We start from the raw sequence: 12,601 nt of genomic DNA, 5'->3' as shown, positions 1-12,601 counted from the left end.
TGTTTCTATGTACTGCTCTGGTTCGCCAGAAGCGGCTTAGTCCTGACCCGGAAGCTGTACGCCGGCTCCCTCAGCCAATAAAGCGAGATGAGCACCGCAGCCCCAGAGTCGTTCGCAACTGGACCTAATGGTCAGGGGTCCCTTTACCTTTACCGTTTAGTGCCAAAGAATGGGCTTTCCGGGAGAAAGCAAAGCTGCTTGGACCCATGCTTTCTAGGCATGGGCTGGGTGGAAGTGAGGACGAACCTGGAAACAAGAAAGACAAGTTTTCCAGTGGGATCAGAACACCGGTCAAGTCACAGAGTCACAGAACTGTAGAGTTGGAAAGGGTTCTGAGGGTCATCTAGTCCAACCCTCCTACAATGCAAAAGTCAGGAAGAATGGAATCTCCTGGGTGTGGGAGGTACATGGGAATCCACTCTGCTGGCTGGGGCTGATGGGGATTGTAGTCCAAAACAGCTGGAGGGCACCAGGTTGGCGAATGCCGCACTAAGCTACGCCTATCACCCCTTATTTCCCTTGTTGTGATTTGATTCATTAAAAGCTGCCTTTATTTTGTGCGTGTGTTGGGAAGGCAGTGATCATAGTTTAGAGGTCCCAGGCCCTAAGGAAGTCAGACTATCCTCCACCAGGGCCAGAGCCTTCTCAGTGATGGCTCCCACCTGGTGGAATGCTCTGTCCCATGAGACCAGGGCCCTGCAGGATTTAACCTCCTTCCGCAGGGCCTGTAAGACAGAGCTATTCCGCCTGGCTTTCAACTTGAACTTAGCCGAATCTTTTATTCCCCTTCCTTCCCTCGCCCTCCCCTTTTTATGAATATCACCTGCTCTGGGATCCCACAGCTAATTCTCCCCTGGCCTCCTTGCTGGCCCAAGTAGGACTAATTTAGCCAGCTAACCCTGGTGATTTTCTAATGTTTATTGGATGGATTTCCCCCCTAAATTGATTTTTGAATTCTGAAATGATTGTTATTCACGTTTTATGCTGTTTTTTGTTGCATCAATTTAAATTTGTTGTTAGCTGCCCTGAGCTCGGTTTTTTGAACCGGGAAGGGCAGGGTATAAATAAAAATTTATTCTTTCTTTATTATTATAAAGGTCCCAAGCAAAAACGATCTTGGTGTGCTGTCGACTCCGGCTGGCAATGGCTCCCTGTCTTCTTACCTGAACTCTTTTTTTAAGCAGCAGTACCAGGAAGGGAATGGGAGTGCAGGAAGGAGATGTTCTGCATGCAAAGCCTTTCCTCCTGAGCTACGGCCCTACTCTGCTCTCCCTCCCTGCCAAAGAGCCAGCGCTGTGACAATGTGAAGAGCGCATTCGGATTTCATCCAGGGACTTCTTTCACAGCGCTGAGGCAGAATGCGAGAAGGCATTGAGCACTCGCCTCCCCACCCTACAACAACAGATGATTTTGTTTTTCTCTCCTTGGGGAGAAATGTTGGGAATCGGCACCTCCTCTCCCCTCCTGCAACAGATCGGCACTGTCCCTTTGTCCAGAAATGACAACAGCTCTGAACGCAGCTGGTAACTTATCTCTCGCTCTCTTTTTAATTGCGTGAAATGGCAGGAAGCCTGGACATGAGAAACGACGGCGTGCCGGCCAAGAGCCGGTCAGATGACAAGTGTAATCATGGCTAGTAGCCACCAAGAGACCTCTCCTGCGTCGCAGGCATCTGATCTTTGCATTAATCTGGAATAAAGGCCTGCGACCTTGCAAATGACCCCTAAGAAGGAAGACCATAAAAACAGCCCTCTCGGCTCTGGCTGAAGCCATACCATGCATTTAAAGTACCACGATACTACTTTGAACAGCCGCGGCTACCCCAAAGAATTCTGGCAGCAGTAGTTTGTTAAAGGTGCAGTAATTAAAAGATAAAGGGACCCCTGACCATTCGGTCCAGTCGTGGCCGACTCTGGGGTTGCGGCGCTCATCTCGCTTTATTGGCGAGGGAGCCGGCATACAGCTTCCGGGTCATGTGGCCAGAAGGACTAAGCCGCTTCTGGCGAACCAGAGCAGCGCTTGGAAACGCCGTTTACCTTCCCACCGGAGCGGTGCCTATTGATCTACTTGCACTTTGACGTGCTTTCGAACTGCTAGTTTGGCAGGAGCAGGGACTGAGCATCGGGAGCTCACCCCGTTGCGGGGATTCGAACCGCCGACCTTCTGATCGGCAAGTCCTAGGCTCTGTGGTTTAACCCACAGCGCCACCCGCGTCTCACCAAAGAGTAATTAGGGTCCCTCCTATTTCCTGCCGGGTGCTACCATTCCCAGAGTGGTTTAACAATCAACCCAGGGAATTCTGGGAATTGTAGGTCTCCTAACAACCCTCAGTGCCCTTAACTAACTACAGCTCCCAGAATTCTCTGGGGGAAGCCATGACTGTTTAAAGAGCACATCGCTTCCCACAAGCAGGACGTAAAGGCAATGGAGTTTCCGGCAGCTGGGAGTCAGAGGGACTTGTCCAAACTGGGCTTGACCATAAGTTGCAGATGTGATTTGATTCCAAGATCCCTGGGCATCATTCTCATTGACGTTGCCCTCAGCCAGAACCAATCTCACATTTTTTTGTCTAGTGACTTTGGATTTGCCCCCCAAAGGAAAACCCGAGGCAAATCTGCCTAGCTGCATACTGTAAAGTGAAAAATGACATGGGAGCTGCTGCTAAAACCTTTGGTGATTTAATCTATTTCAAAGTGTTCTGTGCTTTTTTAACCCAGGCGCCTGGTTAAATTGGAAATTTAAATTTTTGCCATTGCAGTCCCGCTTGTTTGTCTTATGACAGAATTGTTAATACAATTAAGTGTTTTAAATTTGTTGTTAGCCGCCCTGAGCCCGGTTTTTGAACCAGGAAGGGCGGGGTATAAATAATAATAATAATAATAATAATAATAATAATAATAATAATAATACCTTTTCATGAAGTACATACTTAAACTATAGAACTCATTTGCATAGGAGGAGGGTACAGGAGAAAAGGCTTTCAAAGGCTGCTAGTCATGTTGGCAGCAATGATTCCAAAGGCCAGTTGCTGGAAAGCCCAGAAGGAGAGAGGGCGCTTGTGGTCGCATCCTGCTTGCAGTTTCCTACAGGCATGCAGCTGCCGCATTTGAGAACAGGATGCTAGACTGGATGGGCCATTGGCCGGATCCAGCAGCCTCTTATGTTTTGATGTACTTCCCCCCCCCTTTTGCATTCTCTTCAGTTATGGTGGCACCAGAAAGATCTACACCAGGGGTCAACAAACTTAACATGCCTTGGGCCGGTGTCTCCAGCGCCAATCGCACGGCGGGCCGGAGGGCAGGGGAGCGCGTGCCCATACACGTGCGCACACGCTATTTCCAGCGCACTTCTGGGTCGGAGGAGCACTGGAAATAGCTTGTGCGCATGTGCACGGGCCTCATCTGACCCAGTTGTGCACTGGAAATAACGCTTATGCATGTGCAAATAATGTTTGTGCATGCACAAATAACGGTTGCGCATGACCAAATAATGCTTGCACATGTTAAAACTTTGGACCACCTTGAAACTCTGAATGCCCCTGCAAGCAGCTGTTTGGGTTTCTTAGGCCTTTAGAGAAGCAGCATTGAATTGGCTGTTTGGCTTGTGGAGCTGCGGACTGTATTTAGGATCCTGCCCTCAGATACACTGCTTAGGACCACTGAGGTTCACCTTTAGCCATTGTGGCTCTCACCCATCAGGGTCACGTCCATACCAAAAATTTAGCTTTGTGCAATTAAAATGGATTGAAGCACTTTAGCAAAATATATCCACTTTAAAACAAGCAAGCCCTCCGTTCCCAAAAAGGGCTTCTTGGAGTGAGGAAAGCGATGCCAAGATGCACTGAAAAGTGTGGGATGAATGAATGATCAACAAGAAGTTGCACCAGGAGAAATGCTCATTGTACTGTAGTATGTTGTTGTTGTTGTTGTTGTTTAGTCGTTTAGTCGTGTCCAACTCTTCGTGACCCCATGGACCAGAGCACGCCGGGCACTCCTGTCTTCCACTGCCTCCCACAGTTTGGTCAACTCATGCTGGTAGCTTAGAGAACACTGTCCAACCATCTCATCCTCTGTTGTCCCCTTCTCCTTGTGCCCTCCATCTTTCCCAGCATCAGGGTCTTTTCCAGGGAGTCTTCTCTTCTCATGAGGTGGCCAAAGTCTTGGAGCCTCAGCTTCGGGATCTGTCCTTCCAGTGAGCACTCAGGGCTGATTTCCTTCAGAATGGATTGGTTTTATCTTCTTGCAGTCCATGGGACTCTCAAGAGTCTCCTCCAACACCATAATTCAAAAGCATCAATTCTTTGGCGATCAGCCTTCTTTATGGTCCAGCTCTCACTTCCATACATCACTGCTGGGAAAACCATAGCTTGAACTATACGGACCTTTGTTGGCAAGGTGATGTCTCTGCTTTTTAAGATGCTGTCTTAAGATGCTGTTGTAGTATGACCTCCCCACAAACAAATAAGAATAAACGCTCGATAAACACTGGGTAGAGTATAATCTGAGTGCTCACTGGAAGGCCAGATCCTGAAGCTGAGGCTCCAATACTTTGGCCACCTCATGAGAAGAGAAGACTCCCTGGAAAAGACCCTGATGTTGGGAAAGATGGAGGGCACAAGGAGAAGGGGACAACAGAGGACAAGATGGTTGGACAGTGTTCTCGAAGCTACCAGCATGAGTTTGACCAAACTGCGGGAGGCAGTGGAAGACAGGAGTGCCTGGCGTGCTCTGGTCCAGGGGGTCACGAAGAGGCGGACATGACTAAACAACTAAACAAAAAAAGAGTATAATCTCCCTGCAAGTTTTCTGCAAACAAATCTGGGTGAATTGTCAATAAAGAGGTTGTCCAGAGGGCCCCACCCCCGCTGAGCCTGATCTGTTTTTAAACCATCTAAGCGAGTGATCCTCATCATATCCTGTGTCAATGAGTTCCACAGGTGAATTGCATGCTATTCCTCAATGGCAATTAGAAGTGTGGTTTGCCTGCAGAGGAGAAGAGAAAGCAGGCAGGAGGAAGGAGAAGAAAGAGCCTCACCCAGGCAGGCTTTATTGAAATGAATTTTAATATCATGTTGCAGCAGAATTAAAAATATACAAAAAGTTTGTGGTATACAAAAGAGTCTCAGTACAGATCCTCGGCTCCTCCCGCCCACCGACATGTGTCTGCGTGGGAGAGTCAAGAGAAGAAAGAGGCGTTTGATGTATGTACAGAACGTGGTGGAGAGGACCAGATCCCAGGAAGGCAGAGGGAGAAGGGGAGGGAGGCACGGATGGGGAGGGGAGAATGTGTCCATGTGGGGTCCTCCGCCCCTTCCTCCATGGTCAGCGGCTGGCCCAAGTCAGCCAGTTCCTTGGCCTAGCATAGATCAGAGTGGCCCCGCCAAAAAAGCCTAAACAGGGCTCTGGATTCTAAAACAGCTTTTCCTTGAGCATCATAACTCCACAGAAGATACTGAATGGCTCTTATCTCAGAACATCACAGCCACAGAGCATCCTTGTCCTCCCTTTCCTCTTTTTGGAAAGTCTGACCTGGGAGTCCTGCTTCTAATTTGCACCAGGGTAAGCCAGGAGTTCAGCATCCTCATTTTGAAAAGTGTGTGTGTGTGTGTGTGTGTGTGTGTGTGTAGCACCTCTGAAGACACACCTGCCCTGCCCCTCACCCCCAAACCAGTGTTTCTCTTAAAAAGCAAAGCCACTCTCCTTCCACACGCGCCACCATCCCAGAGAGACCTAAATCTATACGGAAGCACCCAGGTTCAAAATTCGGCACGTGGGCCTTCAACCTGGGCTAGAAATCCTCGTTTCTGGGTTGCACGGTGGCCTTTAACTGGGGAGAGACGGCTTAAGAGCGAAGCAATACAAGGTCTGGTTTTTAAAATAGATTTCCTCATGGATACGATGCACTCTTGCGGGAATTGTGGCATCCCTCCTTCAGGATCCAGGTAACAGCAAAGCATACATTTTTCAAAGGTTTCACTCGCCGTTTTGTTAAGTCAGCCCTATTTTCAGCTTTCATGAAACACCGAAAACAGTAACGGAAAAAGTTGTGAATGATGGGAATTGTTTTCTCTCTCACTCCAAAGCTCCTTGGCCACCCATGATCCCCACTGATTTCCCAGCTGCACCCCGTAATCTCAGATGGATGTTCCACCATGGCAATAATAATTTTTTTATTTATACCCCGCCCATCCGGCTGGGTTGCTCCAGTCCATTTGCAGACCTCCATCTCCCTGTCCCAGGTCAAGGAGAGCTGTATGGCAGAGCTACAGAAACTCAGAAGGGGTCCCTCTCAGTCTGGGGAGAGAGGCTGGATGCTATTGTGTTCTCCTTTTAATCTCCCTTCCATCGCTGCCTTTTGCACGTAGAGACATGTGCTGGCACCCACACCAAACTCACGCACCTGTACACATCACCAGGGGGAGAGATGACGCTGGCCGGCTGCGGGAGTGTCTGCTTGGGATCTACTCTGAGATTATTGCAAAGGTTGAGAGAGCTCGCAGCCCAGAGGCTGAGAAGACCGTGGCGAGAGTGCATAGAGAGTAGACCCCCCCTCCTTTTGCCAGCAGGATCTCCCTCTCCCCCAGCAAGAGCTCCCCACGTAGAGGATGCTGCAGAGATGCTGCACATCTTAAAATAATGGCTTTGCTCAGCTCTCGGAGGCTCCCCCCAGCCCTTCTGAAAGACCCACAGAAGGGCGTTTCAAGGTCATTGCTAATCGTGCCGTTTTCCCCACAAGGAGAGGGAGCAAAAGACACACGCACACTCATGCTCAGGACTGTCCAGTCCTTCATGTTCCCCTTCCCAGAAAGGCCCAGCAGGCAGAAGCTTCAGTCCCTATCAAAACCCATAACCATTGTGGGGGAGGAGGGCAGCTGGACACCCAAGAGATGTGAAACCAGGGGAAATGGTGCCTTTGGTTTGGGTGACGAGGGCATGTAGCACCAGATACCTAAAGCTGCCTTGGTTTGTTCTTTCCGCTTCAGCCCTCCTGGATTTCTGGTGGTGGTGATGAAGGAGATGATTATTTGCCCGTCCAAAACCATCCCCTCAACAGAACAAGTAGCATTGCAGGGACTTCACATCTGCTGCATACCTGGCTGCGTAAGCATCCCAAGTGCTTAGAAGGGCTACTATTTACTTAAAGGATTGGCGCCCAAGTTTGCTATTTTTCCTCTTCCCTCCCTGTTCCTTTTCCCTTTTGTGTCGTGTCTCTTCAACCGTAAGCCTGCAGACAGAAGCTGAAACTCCAGGAAATTGCACAAAACAAATGAAATACCGGTATTTGTTTTGTGCAATTTCTCGGGTCCGTGACTGTCTTTTTTCTACTGGAAACTCCAGGAACACAGGAAGTTGCCTTGAACTAAGTTGGAGCAATGGTCTTTCTAGCTCAGTACTGTCAGCAATGGCTCTCCAGGTGGACTCTCTCCCTGCCCCACATAGGGATGCCAATGGGGCCTGACCCAGAGACCTTCTGCATGCAGTGCAGATGCTCTGCAGCTCAGTTACTTCACCCTCCTCAGAAAGAGCGCAGAATCCTGCCCTTTTGAATTGGACCCGTGGCAAGACCTCAGCCCAAGAACTGCACATCTCGGGCAAAAGACCAGACCATCAAGAGCTGGTCCAATTCACCAGGCAGGAGACAATGATGGTTCGCACCAGCCTTGCAGAGGAAGCAGTTCTGATAGATGCTGCCAGAAGGCCTTTTAGGCACCTCTTTGGATCAACAGGATATGGACAGCAGGAATCAGCAGCTTCAGAGGAATGCTAAGGTACAAAAAATCATCTGGGGGCTGGGGAAGTAATATGGGGGAGTGGAGGAACCTCCGAAAACAGCCCATTGAGGGCCAAGTAGCTATGGGGTGCTCACTGATGCTTGCAGGTGGGGTGGAGGGACAGAAAGCCAGGAGGGAAAAGGAATGGAATGGAGTCATACGCAGGAGGGCACAGCTGGCTGGCTGGCACAGTGAATGGGACCACCCCATACTGCAGGTCTCATTTGCCTTTATGACTACATGGCCCGATATTGCTTCCTTCTTGCTCTCCCAATAGAGTCTCGGTTCCTAGGGAGCGAAATCAAGCTCAGCTGCCGAGGAAGGTGCAGGGAGGCAGCTGTGATCCGATTCAGAGCTATGCTAGGGACCTCGTTTTCAGCGCTAGGTTTCAGCCCTTGGACAAAGCATTGGAGAGCTCCCAAAATCCTGTGCCAAATCCTATGCCAAATCCCTTTCCCAATAACTGTGTAACCATAACCAGCCCCCTGCCCGCCCTTAACACACACAAGAGGTTCTAGTTACAGGTTGGTAGCCGTGTTGGTCTGCTGTAGTCAAAACAAAATAAAAAAATTCCTTCCAGTAGCACCTTAGAGACCAGCTAAGTTTGTTATAGGGGGCACAGGTAGCGCTGTGGGTTAAACCACAGAGCCTAGGATTTGCTGATCAGAAGGTTGGCGGTTTGAATCCCCGCGATGGGGTGAGCTCCCGTTGCTCAGTCCCTGCTCCTGCCAACCTAGCAGTTTGAAAGCACGTCAAAGTGCAAGTAGATAAATAGGTACTGCTCTGGCGGGAAGGTAAACGGCATTTCCATGTGCTGCTCTGGTTCGCCAGAAGCGGCTTAGTCATGCTGGCCACATGACCCGGAAGCTCCCTCGGCCAGAAAAGCGAGATGAGCACCGTAACCCCAGAGTTGGCCACGACTGGCCCTAATGGTCAGGGGTCCTTTACGTTTGTTATTGGTATGAGCTTTCGTGTGCATGCACACTTTTTCAGATACCAAGTGTGCATGCACACGAAAGCTCATACCAATAATAAACTTAGTCGGTCTATGCTACTGGAAGGAATTTTTAAATTTTGTTTCACACACAAGAGGATTAGCCAATGACTTTAGCCTTCCTTCTTCAGACAGAACCAGGGGAAGCTGGTTCACATGAGCTGCACCCAGAAGTTCTAAGACGTCTGGACGTCTGGAGCACAGCAATGGCAGCTGCCAACGAAACCATCACCAAGCTGCCAAACACACGGCCGAGCAAGCTCCTTTGCCGACCCAGTGCCCTCCAGATGTTTCGCCCTACAGCTCACATCAGCCCCATCCAGCAGTTTGTTTCCTTCACACTTCGGTTAAAACCGTAAGCCCTTTGACAACCAGTTTGGTCATTTTTAAATGCCCACATCTGCGTGGTGGTGTCCCACTCACATGGATGGAAGTGAGCTTTCCCTCAATGGAAGAGGCAAAGCAGAGGTCAGGTGGGCATCTGTCAGGGATCCTTTCGCTGCAATACCTACATTGTAGGGGGCTGGACTAGATGGCTTTTGGAGGGCCCCTTCCAACTCGACCATTCTATGATTCCGTGGTGGCGAGGAAGCCCCCGGCCCCATCACAAACCTCCAGCTGTGTGAGCCCTTCCAGGGTGCTGCCAACTGGCACCATGGAACTCAGTGAGATGGGAAGCTGCTTTCTGGTGAACCAGATTATTGGTCCATTTAGCTCAGTTTTGGGCTGGCTCTGCAGGGCTTCAGCCTGAGGACTTTCCCAGACCTACCTGGCAATGCTGGGGACTTCCTGCATGAAAAGCAAGAGTTCTGCACCTGAGTTATGGCCCTTATCCTTTCTCAGAAGGAAAGAACGTGCCTCAGCCGTAGCCATTACTGTGCTGTTTGGCCTAGCTTAGCTGAGTGATCTCCTAAGTGGCTTATATCTACGAAAAGCCCAGGGCCCAGAGGAGAACTGGATCTTCCATCAGGACAAACATCTGCACCTGGCATGGTCTGGCAAATGCCAGCGCCCCTGAGCCACCAGATGTCCCACTTCGGCTTCGGTCCTGTATATCTGCAGGAGCGTCTCCACCCCCATCGTTCTACCTGGACACTGAGGTCCAGCGCTGAGGGCCTTCTGGCGGTTCCCTCCCTGCAAGAAGCCAAGTTACAGGGAACCAGGCAGAGGGCCTTCTCGGTGGTGGCACCCGCCCTGTGGTACGCCCTCCCACCAGATGTCAAAGAGAACAACAACTACCAGACTTTTAGAAGACATCTGAAGGCAGCCCTGTTTAATGTTTGATGCATTACTGTACTTTAATATTTTGTTGGAAGCTGCCCAGAGTGGCTGGGGAAGCCCGGCCAGATGGGCGGGGTATAAATAATTTTATTATTATTATTATTATTATTATTATTATTATTATTATTATTCCCCCGGGCACCCCTCCACTTCTCCATTTTCAACTCACTTCTCTATTTCAACCTCCCCCCCACCCCCTGCTGCTGTAGTCCTGATCCAGTTTGGCTGCTTTGAGAATAAATTAGGATAGATTCTCAGGGACAGGAGAGCAGATCACGGGCCTTTAGTGCCTGGCTCCTGCCTTCACCCCACCCTTCCGACAATGTGCATTTTGCCGCTTCGTAATAAAAAAACACAGGGGCTCCCATATTCTTTGCAGCATCACTTATTTTGCTAAGCTGAAAAGCGAAACACCACCGCCTATATCTCCAGAGAACCCAAGAAGATCCAATGGCCCATCTAGTCCAACATCCTGTTCTCACAGTGGCTGAACAGTTGCCTATTATGGGAAACCAGGAAGCAGGATCCAAGCACAAGAGCCCTCTCCCCTTCTGGGGTTTCCAGCAACTGGTATTCAGAAGCATTGCTGCTGCCAACTGAGCCTAGCCCTCCTGGCTAGTAGCCATAAATGCACCTTGCTTGCCACATGCAGAAGAGGGGAAACTTTGTCTGCTGCTCTCCTAACAGATGGGAAGACACAAGACTGGGGATGACGTTGCAACACAGGTCATTCCACAATCACACCACCCGTTCTGCTTCCACAGCGCTGCTGCTGCTGGATTTGAGAGCCAGCCTTTCAGATCCTTCCCCAGTCCCGAAAAAGCCCTAGCAGCAAGGAAGGCTCCCTGATAGCCGAGCCTCAAAGAGTAGAGCAACAGGGACAAAACTGTCCCTTTCAAATGACCCCCTTCGTCTCGGCACCTTGGCAGGCGTTGGGGGCCTCAGCTGATCTGCCACAGAAGCTGGGAATGCTTTGCTAATTGCCCGGTCCAAGCTGTGCATGATGGCACAGGCTGTTCAGGGGAGGGAGAATGCAGGCAAGGCCCCCCTCCCTCCTAAGGGCCCCCCCCCGCTGCTGCTGGTAGTGTGGGGGGCTTCAATGGACACTGCTAATCACAGCCTGAGGTAGATAGTTTTTCACATTGGGCGGAAGCAAAGCGATGGGCAACTGTTTTCAGCTGAGCTGGTGAAACAAGGTGGGGGAAATGGAAGCAGAACGGATCCGGGCCTTTTGCACAGCCGTCGTTCTTGCAGGGAAGTTTAAGGTGGGGCCAGGGACCTCTCTCCTCTCTGCAACAAATCTGCTTTTCTCTTCCTCCTATCCCTGCCCTAGCAGCTGCAGATATTTTTGCAGTAAATGTAGCACCAGGGGACTCTAAGCGGCTGCTGTGTAGCTGCCCTTTGGTCTTGCACAGTTAAAGGCAGGGCCATGTGCATTCCATGCGCTGGAACCACGGCAGTGCAGAATTTAATATTGGCCCTAGGTTGTCAGCTCTTCAAAACAAGTTTCTAGCCCTTATAGGAGCCAGAGATAAACTCAGAAACGGCTGCGCAATGGCTGGTGGCATCTCAGGGGCTGAATGGGTTCGAGTGCTCTGCATATCCCCATCAAAACCAGTGGTTCCTATTTACATAATCTACCCACATCACAAAATTCAAGCTACTTCATCACAGAAATATGGATGCGTGAGCACTGAGCGCTGAATCTACAAGGCTCAGTTAGAGCTGGAGACTAGTTTTCTAATCCAGTTAAGGAAAGTTTAGCGTCAAATTCAAATGGGCTGGACAATCAAATTCCACACCCAGCAAATGCCCACCGACAATTTTGCACACATCGCTTACTAATTTGGGTGGGAGCTTTTGTCAGCAGTAGGACTGATGGGCAGTTTCTAAAAATATCTCGCTCACCCTCCAAAGCCTCAGCAGCAAAAAAAGGCAGCACAGAATATTTTCAACTCAATAAACTGGAACGTTCCCCTTTCCCATCTTTTACCAGCCATATTCCTGTCAACAGTAATATCACTGCCCCCAGCTGACAGGCCTCATCCCTGCCCCTGCTAAAATAGCTTCCTCCCACCCTTTTCAACCAATTCACCTTCTCTACTGGCCAAAAAGCGCAGCCCCTTATTCCACATTCTTCCTTCCCCTTGAGGCCAGTCCCACCACTGCCTAGACCTAAGGATGCTTAATCATGTATCTGGCCTGTACCAAGGATGACACAGGTCCAATAGGAACCCAAAGAGCAACGTTAGCACTTCAAATCAAATTAGTTCCTTTAAAGATCTCTTATTCTTTTCCCATGGGTTAAACCACAGAGCCCAGGACTTGACGATCAGAAGGTCGGCGGTTCGAATTCCCGTGACGGGGTGAGCTCCCGTTGCTCGGTCCCTGCTCCTGCCCCCCTAGCAGTTTGAAAGCACGTCAAAGTGCAAGTAGATAAATAGGTACCGCTCTGGCAGGAAGGTAAACGGCGTTTTCATGCGCTGCTCTGGTTTGCCAGAAGCGGCTTAGGCATGCTGGCCACATGACCTGGAAGCTGTACACCGGCTCCCTCG

The sequence above is a fragment of the Podarcis raffonei genome, chromosome 6 (assembly GCF_027172205.1).
Source record: "Podarcis raffonei isolate rPodRaf1 chromosome 6, rPodRaf1.pri, whole genome shotgun sequence".
NCBI classification, from domain to species: domain Eukaryota; kingdom Metazoa; phylum Chordata; class Lepidosauria; order Squamata; family Lacertidae; genus Podarcis; species Podarcis raffonei.
This window is presented reverse-complemented; position numbering follows the sequence as displayed.